The following is an 11023-nucleotide window of genomic DNA, read 5'->3' as shown; positions in this document are numbered from 1 at the left end:
TTTTTTCGAATTTCACCGTTTTACGATATATCAACTCGTATTTTTCATATTTTCGAAGAAGTTTTCGATTTTTACTATTCTAGGGTATTTCAACTTTTAGAATTCAAATTTCAATTCCGTTTTTTCAAATTTCACCGTTTTAAGATACCGAAATATTATTTTTTACCGTTTGTCTTTTCTTTTTTTATTGTTTTCTATTTTTCATCTTTTTATATGCATGTGTATGATATACTTTATTTGATTTTCTTTTTTAAACAACTTGTCACGGAAATAATTATTTCTGATTTGAATGATATTACTATCAAATGTTAGATGAAATAAAGAAATACCCAAACAACTCATTCTAATAAATATAAAATGAAGAAATAATTTATACTAAAATTATTATATCACATATCAATACAATTATACATTTGACACAATAATAAAAATACATCGATTACATATTACTGAAGTACAACAATAATAAATCATATAACTAACAAAACTAATTTCACCGCATGTCAAGATCTTGTCCCTTTGCCTTGTTTAGATAAACGATGCGGCACGGAGATCGGCATGGGTGTTGGCTTTTACATTGGGTTCGTACTTGTCCTGGTTCATGGCAACGACTACAAATCTTCGATGTCACATTTTCTCCCAACGAAGGACGTCGATTTCTGTTAGAAAGACGACCCAGATGACGACAATCGAGAACGGGGGGCAGAATAACCATTCCTTCTAGTGAGTGCAACCAATCAGATTGATTTCCAAGAGGATTGACAGGTTCTTGATATATTACACAGTAGATATCGATCCGAAAGAACGGATGAACCCATGCATTAACATTCGTGAGTCTCATATGTCGTGCAACGGCGATGGCATGCTTACACGGAATACGTGAAAACTGAAACTTTCTACATTGTGCAAGATATTTCACCGATGTCTACAATACCTGTGAATTCACCAAAACCGACACCCTGATACCAAATCTGTGTAATCGGTCAAACCTCCAAACGTGCAGACTTTGATAAACGACTGATAATCTTCTCCTCCACTCAAGGGGTGACAAAGTTAGAAAAAAAAACATTTAATTAATAACGATTTGATAATTACTTGTATGGTTTCTTCTCTCGTAAAACCATCGCTGCATGGTACCATGAATGAATTCCAGGAACATTGTGATAGGAAGGTCTCGTGCATGTTTGACAAGAGCATTAAATGACTTAGCAATGTTAGTAGTCATGATGTTGTAATGATGCCCAAGAAAGTATGTTATACTCCAACGTTCAAATCTGACATCACATAGATAAGCTCCAATTTAAGGGTTCATTGAGTCAAGAGATTGCATCATCGCCCCAAATTCTGATTTTGTGTATGATTTTGTGACTTTCTAATATGCCCCCGTAACTTGTAAGATGGAAAAAATTTTAAGAACTGATTATAATTAAAATGTATGAAAAGGATAAACTGTTACAATTTTAATTACTTGTTTAAACACTATACTTTTAAGTCTCGTTTATACTTTGCCCGCATGTTACACAAAAGATGATGACAATATAAGATGATGACACAGAAGATCTAAAATGATAAAAATGTCCAGGGTCTTCTTGATATGTCTCAGTACTTACAATAATATATTCCTGTTTTTGTTACATGTACCCTAATTGAAGAGCATGAGGAAGAAAGTAGTGGGGTCAAAAACATACGATTTAGAAAACTTGATTGATTTCAATAATGACTTGTTGTACATTATAAACTCATGCGCTTATGGAGAAAAAGATAGAGTTCCCGACTGGGGTGACTTTGATGAAAATGATATGTCCGATATTCTTTCAAAAGATGTAGAGCCTGAGTATATGATATCAGTTATAGAGGGTATAGATAGTTTGCAGTTTGAAGATTCTATTTCAATGGGATATATCTGATTATTACCATCAAGAGCCACCACAATAAATAAATGTCCTAAATATCGACCTTTAAGGAATGCAGCGTCAATGCAAATAATCGAACGAAGATATTCTCTAAATGCAAGAACGAAACATCCTAATATCATGAAAAAAATCTTAAATCGATGGTTATCATTCGTTTCAATAGCAGTAACAGTGTCCAGATTAGTACATTGTAGATTGTAGCAATAATCTGGTAAAAACATAAATGATTCCTCCGGTGAGCCCCTCAACGAATTTATAGCCAAGTTTTTTCCACAATTATTTCCTTAGGTCGATAAATTTGATCAATCATCACAATCTTTGATCTAATTAATTGACCTAAAGTTTGGGCATCAGCTTGTCTGTGATGTGACATGATTTGATCAACTGAACATGTGTGGGTAGGATTCATAAAGTTTATCCTTCACACTTCACCGACTGTGGACTTGGTTGCATGTATATATCACTCACAATTTTCAGCCTTGCACTTAATTTTTCATTGTTTCTTGTCAGACTTTTTTACACCGAATTGAAATCCTTTAAGGAGAATTGTTTCACAGCGTCTTTCAATTAAACTTTATTATGAAAAATATTATCAACTTTTATACCATTCTCCTCTCGGATTAATCTAAAACCACTTGATGATGTTGATGGGTATAGAAGAAAATCAGGAAACCCCCTAAATGGATCAGTGGGGACATTGTCAAAAAATTGCCCAAAATAATTTTCACCACCTGAAATAAAATCTTCAAGCTATAAACTATCTATACCTCCTATAACTGATGTCATATACTCAAGCTCTACATCTTCTGAAAGAATATCAGACATATCATTTTCATCAAAGTCATCCTAATCGAGAACTCTATCTTTTTCTCCATGAGTTTACAATTTACAATAGGTCATTACTGAAATCAATCAAGTTTTTCAAATTGTATTCTTTTTTTACCTCACTACTTTCTTTCACCTACCCTTCAATTAGGGTAAATATAACAAAAACAGGAATACATTCTTGTAAGTACTGAGACATATCAATAAAACTCTGGACATCTTCATCATTTTGGATCTTCTGTGTCATCATCTTCTGTGTAACATGCGGGGAAAGTATAAACGAGACTCAAAGGTATAGTGTTTAAATAAGTAATTAAAATTCTAACAGTTTATCTTTTTCATACATTTTAATTATAATCAGTTCTCATAATTTTTTCCATCTTATAGATTACGGGGGCATATTGGAAAGCCACAAAATCATACACAGAATTAGAATTTGGGGCGATGATGCAATCTCTTGACTCAATAAACCCTCAAGTTAGAGCTTATCTACGTGATATCGAATTTGAGCGTTGGAGTAAAGCGTACTTTCCAGGACATCGTTACAATATCATGAGCACTAACATTGTTGAGTCATTTAATGCCCTTGTCAGAGATGCACGAGGCCTACCCATCACAATGCTCCTAGAGTTTATTCGTGGTACCATACAGCGATGATTTTACGAGAGAAGAAATCATGCAAGTAAATATCAAATCGTTATTAATTAAATGTTTTTTTTTAACTTTGTCACCCCTTGGCGAAGAAGAAGATCATCAATCGTCTATCAAAGTTTGCACGTTTAGAGGTTCAACTGATTACAAAGACTCGGTATCAGGTTATCGATTTTGGTGGATTCATGGGTATTGTAGACTTCGGTGAAATGTCCTGCACATGTAGAAAGTTTCAACGTTCACGTATTTCATGCAAGCATGTCATCGTCGTTGTATGATATATGAGGCTCACGAATGTCAATGCATGAATTCATCCATTTTTTTGGACCAATATCTATCGTGTAATATATCAGGAACCTGTCAATCCTCTTAGAATTTAATCTGATTGGTTGTACTCACCAGAATGAATGGTTATTCTTTCCCCCGTTCTTGATAGTCGTCGTCCAAGTCATTCGTCCAACAGAAATTGACGTCCTTTACAGGGAGAAAATGTGACACCGAGGATTTGTAGTCGTTGCTATGAACCAGGACACGTACGAACCCAATGTAAAAGCCCAGCACCTGTGCCGATCTCCACCCCACAGCGTTCATCTAAAAAAGGCAAAGGGACAAAATCTTGACATGTGATGGAATCAGTTTTGTTAGTTATATGATTCATCATTGTTGCACTTCAGTTACATGTAACCGATGCATTTTTCTTATTATTTCAAATGTGTAATTGTATTGATATATGATATAATAACTTTAGTACAAATTATTTCTTCATTTTATATTTGTTAGAATGAGTTGTTTGAGTATTTCTTTATTTCATCTAACGTTTGATAGTAACATCACTCAAATTAGAAATAATTATTTTCGTAACAAGTTATTTAAAAAAGAAAATCAAATAAAGTATATCATACACATACGCACATAAAAAAATGAAAATTAGAAAACAATAAAAAAAAATGACAAAAGGTAAAAAATAATATTTCAGTATCTTAAAATAGTGAAATTTAAAAAAATGGAATTGAAATTTGAATTCTAAAGATTGAAATACCCTAAAATAGCAACAATCAAAAAATTTTTCGAAAATCTGAAAAATACAAATCGATATATCGTAAAACGATGAAATTCGAGAAAACGAAATTGAAATTCGAATTTCTAAAAATTGAAATACCCTAGAATGACAACAATCGAAAAATTCTTCGAAAATCTGAAAAATACGAGTCAATATATCGTAAAACGGTAAAATTCGAGAAAACAAAATTAAAATTCGAATTCTAAAAGTTGAAATACCCTAGAATGACAACAATCAAAAAATACTTCGAAAATCTGAAAAATACGAGTCGATATATCGTAAAACGGTAAAATTCGAGAAAACAAAATTGAAATTCGAATTCTAAAATTTGAAATACCCTAGAATGGCAACAATTGAAAAATTCTTTGAAAATCTGAAAAATGTGAGTCGATATATCGTAAAACGGTGAAATTCGAAAAAACCAAATTCAAATTATAAAATTTGAAATACCCTAGTATGACAACAATCGAAAAATACTTCAAAAATCTGAAAAATGCGAGTCAATATATCGTAAAACGGTGAAATTCGAAAAAACGAAATTAAAATTCGAATTCTAAAAGTTGAAATACCTTAGAATGACAACAATGAAAAAATTCTTCAAAAATCTGAAAAATACGAATCGATATGTCCTAAAACGGTAAAATTCGAAAAAACAGAATTGAAATTCGAATTCTAAAATTTAAAATACCCTAGAATAGTAATAATCAAAAAATTCTTCCAAAATTTAAAAAATCCGAATCGATATATCGTGAAACTGTAAAAATATACATAGTAAAATGTGCCAAAAAACACAAAATTCAAAAAATCAAATCTCAAACTCGAAAACTACACGTTGAGAAACCTTAGATAAGAAAAATTTCAATTTATCCCCTAAAGACATTCCTATTATAAACAAGTCTAATATTTTTCCTAGCCCCTCAATAATTTTGTAGTCTATTAGCGCCCCTGTAATTTCAAAAAAGAAAATTTCCCCCCAACCCACGATATACACGACAACAGCCCACTATCACGTGGCAAATTTCAAAAAAGCCCACAGTGGACTGAGGACTCTCACATAGCTCCCTAATATTTTGAAAACACTATTAAGCCCCTTAACCCATTGTCGACAGTGGGAAATCAAACTGTCGAACGTTTCGGAAGGGATTTTCAACCAAAAATTCGTCGTTTCGACCTCCAATTTCAACACAAATCAAATCTACATAAACTATAACACAAAACTTCTCAACCAATTCAATGAAATCAACCAATAATCAAAACATTTTAAGCATTGTTCAAAATCAAAACCCTAAAATTTCAAACTGCAAAATCTTACTCAAATCTCAATAATATAAACAATAACTTGATTCAAACAAGATGACGAAAGATATGCTAACGTTCCGTGCTATTTTCGGTTGCCGAAAACCACGAAAATCATCAAAAATCTGGTCGATAGTGGGATGACCGTGAGACAAAGGAAAATTTCAAATTTTTCCCTGTTTTTAAACGGTGAAATTACAGTGGAAACCGGGAAAATTTGTTGTGTTTATATATGGGCAGTTTCGATATTTCACAAAAATTGGGTATTTTTGCTTTAATCTGAATTTTTTGGGTAATTTCGGTTAAACCCCTTTCCTTTTGCCTATTTCTTATCATTTCCCTATACTAAAATAATTAAACATATATCAAAGGTTGAGGCAAATTAAGCCAGAAATTAAGTTGCAGAAAATAATCTGATTGGATATATGAGGCAAGCATCCCTTCACCCAAAGCACTAGAATTCTTCTTCTTAGTATCTTTTCCGTATAATTAAATGTATAACCATTAACATCAAAGAGTAATCTGCTAACTGGTTCCTCGAGATATGGCCTTCTTTTTAGAATTTTGAATTCAATCAATAAAGAAATCAGAGGCAACAGGACATACCCGGTTACCATTCATGTAAACACAGCATTACATACATTCAAAATTACTCGACAGGCTTAATTAAGTTCAGTTGAATTTATACCTACCGCGGCATTCAAAACTAAGAATATAAAATTTTATTTACGAACACGAATAATGCAGAAAATACCAAAACAAAAATTCTTTCAGCACAAAACACCATAAAACTGATGAAAAAGCTAACCTCGGCAGAGTTTATTGCCCTGTGAATGAAAAGATTAAGCAAGTGGTTTGGTGTCCAAGGGTACCTGAAGCTCATTATCACCGCTCTTTTGAAGGTCTTAATCAGCACCACTGTAGTCTTCATCAGCACCGCTTTAGTGTTGGTCAAAAGGGAAAATAAAGAATTATGTTAATGGCCACTTCTTGTTGGTCTTGTTCTTGTCAGCGCAAAGACTACACTTAATGTTTTAATGTTGCAATTAGTATTGACTGACTGAAGCTCCACATCAGGTTTTATTCTCTAGGTAGAGCTCAGTCTCATCGAATTAGGATGTCTGTGGCTCTCTAGATAATTGACTGAAGTTCAACTCAAACGCACTAAAAAAATCCAACAACTCATTTTTTTAATCGATTGTCGTGAAGAATCGCTGAAAACAAACTTACCAAATCAGTCAATAAACCATAAAATCAGTTAAATTACAATGGAAAAATTGACTGTCTTCAAAAGACAACTAACCTAATTTGAATGACTCCTTCAAGATAGGGATCAGATAGGTAAGATGGGAGTGCCCAGATTGTCGTAACCAGGCTTGAGGCGGACACCCATCTCGCAGAGTTATAGCGAGCCGTGACCACTCATCATATCCCCGTTAAACTGCCTGAAGGATCATATCTCCTCAGACTTCTTGTCAGCTTTTTATAGCAAAGTCCTCAAGCCATTCGTTGCTTTCTTCCCGATGTGGGATAAAAAACAACACACGCAAGCACAGTTTAAGTAAATTAAGAAAGCAAGTTTCGTTTATGATCCAAACGTCGCCTCTTCTTGGAGTTTCCTCTCCTTTTGTCAGCTAACTTTTCTCAGGAGCCGAAGTGGTCGCTAAATCAGAATTCACGACTTCTTGTCAGTCGGAATATGGCTTTGGAAAAGTCCAATTTTTGTTAATTGGGCAAGGGGCCCAAACCAATTCTGCATATAAAGTATAAACCCAATATATTGATAAGATTATTGAGATCATTCCATCTTTGCAGATAAATGAAAGTAATTCCTTGGTTAATTTAGCAGCAGCATTGGCGTTATGGGAATCTCTTCAAGAGCAAGTTTCAAATATATTGTAAGTTTATTGAATTAATAAAGATGAATAGTTCATATAATATCCCAATTTCTTTAAAATAGATTCATGGAATCCTAGAAAAAATTCTGGGAAATTACATTTTGGAATGTTGATTTCAGGACAGGTAACAGATTCTTCCTGTAATCCGTCTTGCAAGCAACGCTCGCTCACCCCTTCCCCCTGGGTAGCACGAAAACAGAAACATCAAGACGCAGAAATACATTTTTTTAAAATTACAAAAAATGGAAAGATGAAAAAACGTATAAATATTAAAAATATTAAAATTGTTTATAAATACCAAATTTTTATTAAAAAAAATACAATAATCTGTATTTGAAAAAAAAAAAAAACACAACAATTGGACACTTTTTCCAATTCTTCCAAGAAGTATTTGCAATCCAATGCTAATATAAATAAAATCTAAACCAGACAATACTAATTTCTGAATGAATATTTTACTGTTCAGTCTCTTCTTCTTTTTTTTTCCCTCTGCATATTTCAAACTTCTCTCTAGGTTCTTCTCGTGTTCTTTTATCCTTCTTTTAATCTTCAAAATTTTGACAACAAAACGCATCACATGTTCTTTTAATAACTACTTGAGAAATCATTTTTATCAAAGACTGATTCATATCTCTATAGTTTAATCGTCAAATTGAATATTGAAGATAAATATGAAGATTAAAAAATAACATACCAGATTCGTTCGAGACTTTGGGCAGCTGGAGAGAAAGTTGAGACGCCGCGCCGGAGTTGGAGTCGGAGACGGGGAGGATCCGAGACGTACGCTTGGGATGGACAGATGTTAGGTTACTGGAAATTGAATGAAATTACGAACAAGGAAGAAACATATTGCTTTGGAACGTTTCCTATTTTTAGGGATATGTCAAGAAACGCGTTTCGTATTTTTGTAAAATAACCAAAACGGCCCCAAAACGTTTAGTATCAGTTTTGGGCCGTTTCAAAAAACTGAAACATTTCGGAAACGCACTATGCAGCACGTTGTTCCCACAATCAATATGTCTCAGAACTACCCCACACGCAACTGATGAAATTCAAGAAATATATGGAACCCAAAAGGAAGCTGGAGCGGTTTGAGGTTGGATCCTGACTAAGGATGTCTTAGGGATAAGAATGGTAAGTCCATATTACGATAAAAACTTATTTAGTTGGTATAATAATTATGAGATGGTTTAACAAACCTAAAATCTCATCTATTTGGTGAGATAAATATAGTCTCAAAAAGAACGGTTCAGCTCCTCAGAAGATTTATATATAGAGCAATATTATGCGTACCTATTTTGGATACACAAATATATACACACTCATATATGTCATCATATGATTGGTTATTGTTTTATTTTTAATTCAAAATCATCCAATCACATGATGACACATATAAATGTATACGTATTTGTGTTCTCAAAGTGGATACACATAATTTTATTATTATATATATATGTGTAATGATGCTCAGTGGGTACTTTTGTTTTACATTGAAAGTTTTTCCTTTTCCTAAGGATTATTTAGTGGCGATGGCGCTACAATATTTTATTTTCCGATGTTGATGGATATGGAGAGATGATGTTCAAGTCCAGCATTTATGTTGCTCTATTTAAGGAAGATCCAAGATGTGTGGTTCGTAAAATTAAATCCCAAAAATAGTATAAGTCAATTGGTTAATTATGAAGGCCAAAGGAATTATTCCCACCCAAAGTTTACTCTTTCTTCAAGTGCCCACCCTTCATTTTTCAAAAACTTTTTTATCCATTTATAAGCTGTTAAATTTAACTAGATCCATTAGATTTAAAATTTTATCTCATTTTCTCATCTTTTGAACCCTAAAAACTAATAATTTTCTGTCGTAGGGTTTATGTTTCATTCTTCGATGCGATCTCCTTCCCCTTTGGACACTTTCTCTCTCTCCCCATCTCTCCCTCTAACCCCCATCCAAGCTACCTTCATATTCATACAATAGGGAAAAGTCTTCGTCTTCCCAAACAAAGATGAGAGATCCATCAAAGAGAGAGAAAATGTCGAGAAGGGAGAAGGAGATTGTCAGAGATAGCACCGGAGAATGAAACAAAAACTTTAGGGGGAAAAAGTTATTTTTAAAAACTTGGTTTAGGAGAAATTATTAGTTTTCAGGGTTTAGGAGAAAAAATGAGATAAAATTTTAGTTTATTTTTAAGATTATAAGTAAAATAATAATTTTATCTTTAAAACTAATAAACTTAATAATCTATAAACGGGGAAGAGGATTTCTGAAAAATAATAAATAAAAACTTGATAAGAAAGTGAACTGTGGGTGGCAGTAAGTCATTTGGCCAGTTATGAGTTACGAATTTGAAGAATATTAAAAAAAATCATAAATTCTAAAGCACAAAAATCTACAATTGAGGCACAGCAGACGGCACTGGGTTGAGTCAAGTCGCTTGCTTGATGTTAAGTTGGATTTTAACTCATTATTATTTAGTCCAGTTTAAACAACCCAGGTTCAATTCTCCAATTGAGCTTAAATTTATTGTTGTCTAGATTGGTGAATTTTTAAGTTTGTGTTTTGATTGGATATAATTTAATAAAATTTTATATTTTTAAATTTTGTATTTACACCTCTTTCAATCTTAGTCTTTTGTTATAAATATAATGTAATAATTAATAAATATATACATTACAAAAGTTTACTAATTTATCTAATTAAATTTAAATTGTTATTCTTATCTCGAATTTAAGATCAAACAAAAGACTTCCTTATTTAGCAAGTTAAATTTAAACTTTGCTTAAGATAATCAAATCAAACTCGAAGCAATTAGTACTCGACTGGACTCTATTCAATTGCAGAGGGCTACTCTTAGATTTTCTTTCATGAAATAATTATCCAAAAGTCGGTTTCTAATTAATCTATCTTTGCTGACGACAAGGTTAAAAAAAGGCCATTGGTCCTAGCGTACTATGTGGGAATTCCACGAATGAGTGATTTCGTGCACATGGGATTTGCAATCAGGATTAATCATTTTCACATTAGGCAAATCAAAATAATGGTGATTTTTTTGGGCCATAAGACTTATTCCATGTAATATGTAGTGAAATTTTAAACTCAAACTTTTTAATTTTTAAAAATTTGAATATTTATCTATAAAATAATTTTTATTAAAAATATTAGTTAAGATTAGAGGTAAAATCGTTATTTATTAAAAAATTTAAAAAATTAAAATTTTATCATATTTTTCTCTCTCAGATTTAAAAACTCACAATTTTTTTTTCACCTAAAGTTTGAAAAATGATAATTTCTTCTCTACGGTTTTTTTCTCTTTTCTCAGACAAGGATCTATCGTCTCCAACCATCGATTGTCCTCTTTTCTACCTTATCTCTCCCTCACGAC

General features: G+C 32.5%; 1 long non-coding RNA gene and 1 other non-coding gene across 2 annotated transcripts; both read right to left on the bottom strand.

Annotated features, from left to right (window-relative positions):
* Positions 1-6278: 6278 nt before the first annotated feature.
* On the bottom strand, positions 6279-7493 carry LOC123203077. The gene is made up of 2 exons (XR_006499157.1): positions 7049-7493; positions 6279-6959 (listed from the first exon to the last, which is right to left on the bottom strand). It is a non-coding gene; the product is annotated as an uncharacterized LOC123203077 (long non-coding RNA).
* On the bottom strand, positions 7075-7179 carry LOC123203792. Its single transcript, XR_006499373.1, has one exon. It is a non-coding gene; the product is annotated as a small nucleolar RNA Z279/snoR105/snoR108 (small nucleolar RNA).
* Positions 7494-11023: the final 3530 nt, after the last annotated feature.

This window comes from Mangifera indica, chromosome 19 (assembly GCF_011075055.1).
Source record: "Mangifera indica cultivar Alphonso chromosome 19, CATAS_Mindica_2.1, whole genome shotgun sequence".
NCBI classification, from domain to species: Eukaryota; Viridiplantae; Streptophyta; class Magnoliopsida; order Sapindales; family Anacardiaceae; genus Mangifera; species Mangifera indica.
This window is presented reverse-complemented; position numbering and strand designations above follow the sequence as displayed.